We start from the raw sequence: 7,204 nt of genomic DNA, 5'->3' as shown, positions 1-7,204 counted from the left end.
GCCGAAAGACCATTTCATTAACTTTAAAGATTGAATTTATTCTTTGATCCTCCAAACTTCAATCCATTCATTGGAAATTGCTTCACCAAGTTTTGAAAAATGATCTTCAACAATTTCTTTCACTAGCTTTTCCATATGCAATTCAATCAAATAATCCTTCATAAGTTCATCCTCCTCTTTGGTACCATGCTTCTTACATGAATGGAAAATGTTCAACTCAATTGTCATGTTACCAAAGGTAAGTTGCATCACCCCACTTCGACAATTAATCAATGCATTTGCTATGGCAAGGAAAGGTTAGCCAAGTATAATAGGAACATGGCTGAGTCCACTAGTTTCTTATTCTATATCAATCACCACAAAATCAACCGGATAATAGAAGTTATCAATTTGGATCAACATATCTTCAATAATTCCTCTTGAAAGCTTAACCGATCTATCCGCCAATGAAAGTGTGATGGAAGTAGACTTTAGTTCTCCAAGCTCTAATTTCATATATACCAAGTAAGGAAGAAGATTCACACTTGCCCCCAAGTCTAAAAGTGCTCTTTTCACAAAAGTGTTTCCCAATATTCATTGAGATGGTTGGACATCCCGGATCCTTATACTTGATTGGAGTCTTGCATTAGATGATTGCACTAACTTGTTTAGTCAAGAAAGCTTTCTTTTTCAAATGCATCCCTCTCTTTATGGTACACAAATCCTTAAGAAGCTTGGCATATGTTGGAACTTGTCTTATCATGTCAAGGAGTGGCATATTAACTTTTACTTGCTTCAAAACTTCAAAATTTTCTAGAGCATTATTTACCACTTTCCTAGATTGAAGAGCCATGGGAAAAGATGAAGCTAAGAGCATATCCTTGTTCATTTTAGTTTCACTATTCTCCTCATTCTTTTCTCTTTTAAAACTTTCAGGTTTTGTTCTTTTACTCTTCTCATCATCTTCATTCTTCTCTTCCTTTTGTTTTGGTTTTGGCATAAGTTGATCAACTTGCTTACCAGCTCTTAAGGTAATGGTTGTTTTGACTTCATCCTCCTTAGTAGAATTTTCACTTGTCTCTTCAATTTCATGGACTCCACTTGGATTTTGTTGGGGTTATGAAGAGAATTTCCCTTTTTCTTACACCATATGCATGCTTGTGAGTTTAGAAATAGCAAGCTACATATTATCAATTTTTTGTGTGAGATTGGTTTGCAAGCTATCAAATTTATGATTGAAAGATGTCTCCACATGATCTATCATTTGGTTTACTTGGGTATTGATATTCTTTTGATTACCAATAAAATCTCCCAAAATTTTACTCAAGTTTACAATAGCTTTCTCAACCAAAGAAACTTGTGGAGAGTCTTCCATGAATTGTTGGCTTTGTGAGCATTGGCTTGAAGAAAATTGCTTTTATCCACAATTCCATGACATGTTCGGATGATTCTCAACAAGTCTTTTCCCCATAGCTAGTATTGTAAGACAATCACTCACTTTATGTTCTATAGATTGACAACTAGAACATTGCTCCATGTAAATTGGATTATCATATATTGCATTCACCTCATGAAATCCCTTAGCTTCAAGTTCCTTTAGCCTTTTTTTCAAAGCTATTATTTTAGCTTGTAGATCAATATCTTCATTCAACATATACATTCCTTCTTTTGAATTGCTTTGAGACTTGGACTTATGTAAATCCCTTTCATGTGGCTCATCCCATGACCTTGATATTTCAGCCACATAATTCAAAAATTCAAAGGCTTCATTAGGACTTTTGCTCATAAAGTCACCTCCACACATGGTTTCTAGCAATTGTTTCATAGTTGGCGACATGTCCTCATAGAAATAACTCACCAACATCCATGTGTCAAAACCATGATGAGGACAAGCATTGACTACTTCCATATATCTTTCCCAACAAGCATAAAATTTTTCATTGTCCAATGCCACAAAGTTGGTAATTTGCCTTTTCAAGCCACTTGTACGATGTGTGGGAAAAAATTTCTTCAAGAAAGTTGTTTGTAGTTCCAACCATGACCTTATGTTTTGGGGCCTTAATGAGTTGAACCACAACTTAGCCTTATCCTTCAATGTGAATGGAAAAAGCTTCAATCTCATAAGCTCTATGGATGCAGTCCCTTCTTGAAAAGTATTACAAATTTCTTCAAATTCCTTTATGTGAATGTATGGATTTTCATTTTCCATTCCATGGAATTGAGGTAGAAGTGGTACCAAGTGAGTTTTTATCACAATAGGCTCATTAGGAAGAACTATACATGATCCCATGCCTATCATTTAAGGATGCATATATTATCTCATTGATCTAGACATGTGAGAATTACTATTGCTTGGTCCCCGTTGAGTTTGTTGATATTCCCCTTGATTTTCCATTTCCTCAACAATTGGATCACAAACTAAAGATGATTAGCAATGTAAGTCCTTTTTAATCTCTCTCTCAAATTTCATGCTCAATGTAGAATGCAATGGAGAGCCAACAAAAAAAAAAAACAAAAAGAGAAATAAGATATAAAAATGGAATTAAATTTTAAAAAAAATAGAGAATCAGCAAAGAGAAATTCACCAATCTTGTGATGTGGATCACAAAGGTTAATCCTCACCAAAAATAAATGCCTCAATCACCTTGGCACCATCCTCGGCAATGGCGCCATTTTTGATTGCTTGTTTTTTCGTTGTTTATTGGATCAAAACAAAATTTATAACCTAATTCACTATTCTAGAGTAGCTTGTACCCGATCAAAAAGTGGTTTTAGTACAAACTACTGTAGTATAGTAGTTTTTAGGTGTCGTCCACCAGGATGGATTACTATTAGTAATTAAGGCTTGAATGAGAGAAGAATAAATGATTGTGATCAAGTGAAATTGATTTGAAAACTCATGATGGAAAATCAATTTAACTATGGTCTCAAATTGAGAAGAAAAATGAAATGTGAAATAAAAGAAAATTAATAGAAAATGAAATTCTCGGAGTTTGGATTTTCTAGAAAACAATTTCCATGGTGAATAGATGTTGAGATCTAATTTTCATCAAGTTAGATTGAAAACCTAAATTTTTATCTAAACCGATTTTTGATTTAACTTTAGATCTAGATCTAATTTCTCTTCAAATTAGGTCATTTAATCCAGGAGATTAATTCAAATCATATATTCAATTCATCTTAAATTATCTTCCAATTATTCACACAATGCAACTATTCAATCTCATCAAATTTAGTTTAAAATTTTTTTAAAAAAAATTGTTGTAATTATAGTTTTGAAGATTCTATGATTTTTATATTATTATTTTTAATTTATTTTCTTGGATTCTTTATCTTAAATTTCATCTAAACTCATTTCTTCTCACATTTTCATGTTTTCTATTATATCCCTATTTAAGTTGATTTTCATCTAATTTGTGCTCCATTATATTCTCTTTTTTATTTTAATGTGTTTTTATACCTCTTTGCATAACAAAAGATTTTTTTATTTTTCATCTATAAAACATACTTTATACAAAAGATATCATATATGAGGAAAAACAAGAAGAGAAAATTATGATATAATTACATGCATATCTCTTAATATGATACATTTACTTAACTTGATGGCATCGTGTTGTAATAATTTAAACTATGTCAAGTCCACATCTATTTCAGATTTAAAAGGGTATTTTAATATTTTTCAAATTATTAAAAGATGGTCATGTTGCAAAATAATATATTAAAACAATGTTTATATATTGTTCATAAAATAGAGAAAATATTCAAATAATTGTCTATAAACTTATATATTTATATAAAAATAGGTTATATATATATATATATATATATATATATATATATATATATATATTAGATAAAAAAGAATATTAATATTTTTTAAGGTATTTAAAAAATATTTATTATATATTTTGTAAGTTTAAAAAAATATATTTCATGAGGTGTTTAAAAAATATTTACTTAAAAAATGTAATAATAATCATTTTTAACCATTGATTTCTAATATTCAATTTATTAGACATGGTTTTGGGAGAAAATAATTTGTCAAAATAGTGACACCTAGAGGAATTAATTTACATGATCCCATCAATTAATATGTGAAAGAAATATAAGGTGAATGAAGAGAGACAAAGAGAATGAGAGAAAGGGAAAGAGATAATGAGATGGTCCCACCAACTAATATGTGAGAGAAAGGTAAGTTAAACGAAGAGAGGAAGAAAAAGGAAGAGAGAATGAGAGAAAACCAGTTTTTTTTTTTTTTGACAACTAAGGGCATTTCAAGAATTTTTGAAAGGTAATGTCCTTTCAACTTTTCAACTCAGTTTTCACTCATCCATTAGGTCTTGGACTTAAATACAAGAAATATGAGGACCTTAAGTCAATTTTCAAGTAGGTGTAAAACACAATTCTCTCTCTCTCTCTCTCTCTCTCTCTCTCTCTATATATATATATATATATCTGCTTTTAAGTTTTTGATAGAATCATACTGCTACGTTAGAACTCTAGGCCCATGACAATCAGCTTACATTCATATTTTAGATATTTTATTTTTTATTTTTTAAAATTTTTGTTAATTTATTATTTATTTTTTAATTTTTAATTAAATAAAAAATTTAAAATATTTGATTTTTTCTAATGTTGATGGTAACTTGTTACACTAAAATCATTTTTGAAAGAGACGGTTTTAAAAAGGTATAAAAGAAACATGAAATTATAAATTTAACCTTTCACTTTTTTTTGACAAAAAATTCCCATTTTGGATAAGAATACCCTTACTTTTTTCTTATAAAAACAATATTTTCTTTTAAAATACATGTATATAATGAAAATATTAAAGGGTATTTATGTAAAAAATTGGTTACTCTTCAAATTCAAAAATGGGAGAGGTTAGCTTTACAAATTTGAAATCTTTTGTCTCTTTTAATCAATTAATCCTTTTAAAAATGTCATATAATATATATTATTAAAGAGACTTTCACGGCTTTAAAATATATTTATAAGGTTAAGTTATATAGTACCAAAAACTTTTTTTCTTATTTGATGTGAAATATCACAATCATCATAAAAAAGTTGTATAAAGTTATTTGTTGAAAATATTTGAAATACTTTTCTAATAGTGCGTTTGATAATGATGATAAAAAGTGTTTTTAGTATTTTTAACACATGAAAATTTTTATCTTTCAAGTATTAGAAAAATTAAAAACACTTTTTAAAATTACTACCAAACGAATTCTAAGTTCAAATTAGATTTGGTCTCTACAAAATGAGTTGAGGAAATGGTAATATTTAATCAATTAATTAATGAATACAACCAATTAATAGTTGGAAATGAAGTACAAAATACGGAATGGGATGGTGAATTAATAATTAGAACAACATATAAATTGCATAAATTAAATTACATGAATGAATCTCAAAATCAGCAATGGGGGTTTTTGTTATATTTTCCAAAATATTTTTTTAAAGATTTTTCTGATCAATTATAACTCAATAAACTGGCCCAAAAAATAAATTAGGCACAAATCCATAATAAATCCAAATCACAAGTCAACTAGGCCTAAGCCCAAAAGCAATAACTAGGGCCAAATCCAAAAATAGAAATTAAAACAAAATAACAAACCCAAATCAAAATTAAGGCCCAGAATAAAACAAACCCACATCAAAGAATTAGTCCAAACCACCCTTAACCAAGCCCACAATTAAATTCAAAACCAGGCCTAAGCCCAAATGAAATTGCTGAAGCCCAAAATCCAATTCCCAAATTTAAAGAACCAAAGTCCTATGTCTACTATAACCAAACCCAAATCAATAAACCCATATCATAACTAGCCAATGGCCCCAAAACCCATATTAGAATTTAATCAAAAGACACCATATCCATCAATTAAATTAACTTAAAAAAATTCCAACCCAAAATCAATTAATATCAATATCCCAAATCCAATCAATGACCCAAGCCCAAATTAAATAATTAAAGCCAATATCCAATCCAATTAATATCAGTGGCCCAAGCTCAAAATTAAAATATTAAAACCTAAGATCAAAGTCAAAATATTAAAACCCAATATCCAAATTAATAATATGAAAGGCCCATCGCCTTCCAATCATCCACATGAAATAGCCCAAATTAATTAAGCCAATATCTGACACCCATATTCAAAATAATAAATTTAATCAAACCAAAGCCCAAGCCCAAAGCCATTGTCCAAATTCATCGAAATGAATCATTAAAGCCCAAGCACTGAATTTAAATAAACCTCCACTCATAACCAAGCATTGTATCCAAAACCCATATAAAAGTAAAACTCAAGCCTAAAGCCTATGTATTTATTCAAAGCCCATATGAAATTAAAAATCAAGCCCAAAGAAAATATCCAAAAAATAACATCAACCCAAATCGTGTTATCCCAATCCAATCCAAAGTCCATAAACATAGCCCAACGACCCAAAGCCTACAAACAAGCCCAAGTCTTATACATTCCTACTATGAAGATCAAAGAGAAGTATTACCCATATTCTTTAGGAATCATAGGATGAAGAGTAAGGCATGTCACTGGTACGTGGTGTCACGTATGAATAAAGCAAAATTGATAATGTTTTATTTATTTATTTATAACCATGCATAGAAATTGCCAAATCAATGCTCGATGAAATTGACATTGTTGTGGGCTCAAAGATCGGATAAAGAAGAAGATATTATTTATGAAAACTTTGAATTGAAAGTCATCTATGTTACTTTATACGTTGTGTTTTTAGCAATATTACTTTAAGCATGATATATGGTATATATATATATATATATATATATATATTTAAGTATATATGTTCTCTGTCTTCCTTATAATTTTTTTCTGGCTCATGCTTTAAATTGGAAAGTATTTTAAGATTGAGGAAATTTTAATTTAGAAAATGTTTTCAAATAAAGTATTTTATTTAATATTATCAAGAAAAATAATATTTTAGGAAATAATTATCTGATTTATGAAAAGTATATGTATTTTAAAATATTTTTAAACTGATGAATATTAAATTGATTTATGAAAAGTTAAAGTTCATTTTTCCATATATTTTTCAAATTAATGAATCAAAACTCATTTTTCCCTTTTATTAATAACAAGAAGGGGAAAGTCACATAGCTTGTTAGCACTATATATATATATATGCATCTTATCTAATAATTTTTATCTTATTAATTGCTTATTGTTTATTGTATTATTTATATTGA

The sequence above is a fragment of the Vitis riparia genome, chromosome 9 (genome assembly GCF_004353265.1).
Source record: "Vitis riparia cultivar Riparia Gloire de Montpellier isolate 1030 chromosome 9, EGFV_Vit.rip_1.0, whole genome shotgun sequence".
NCBI classification, from domain to species: Eukaryota; Viridiplantae; Streptophyta; class Magnoliopsida; order Vitales; family Vitaceae; genus Vitis; species Vitis riparia.
This window is presented reverse-complemented; position numbering follows the sequence as displayed.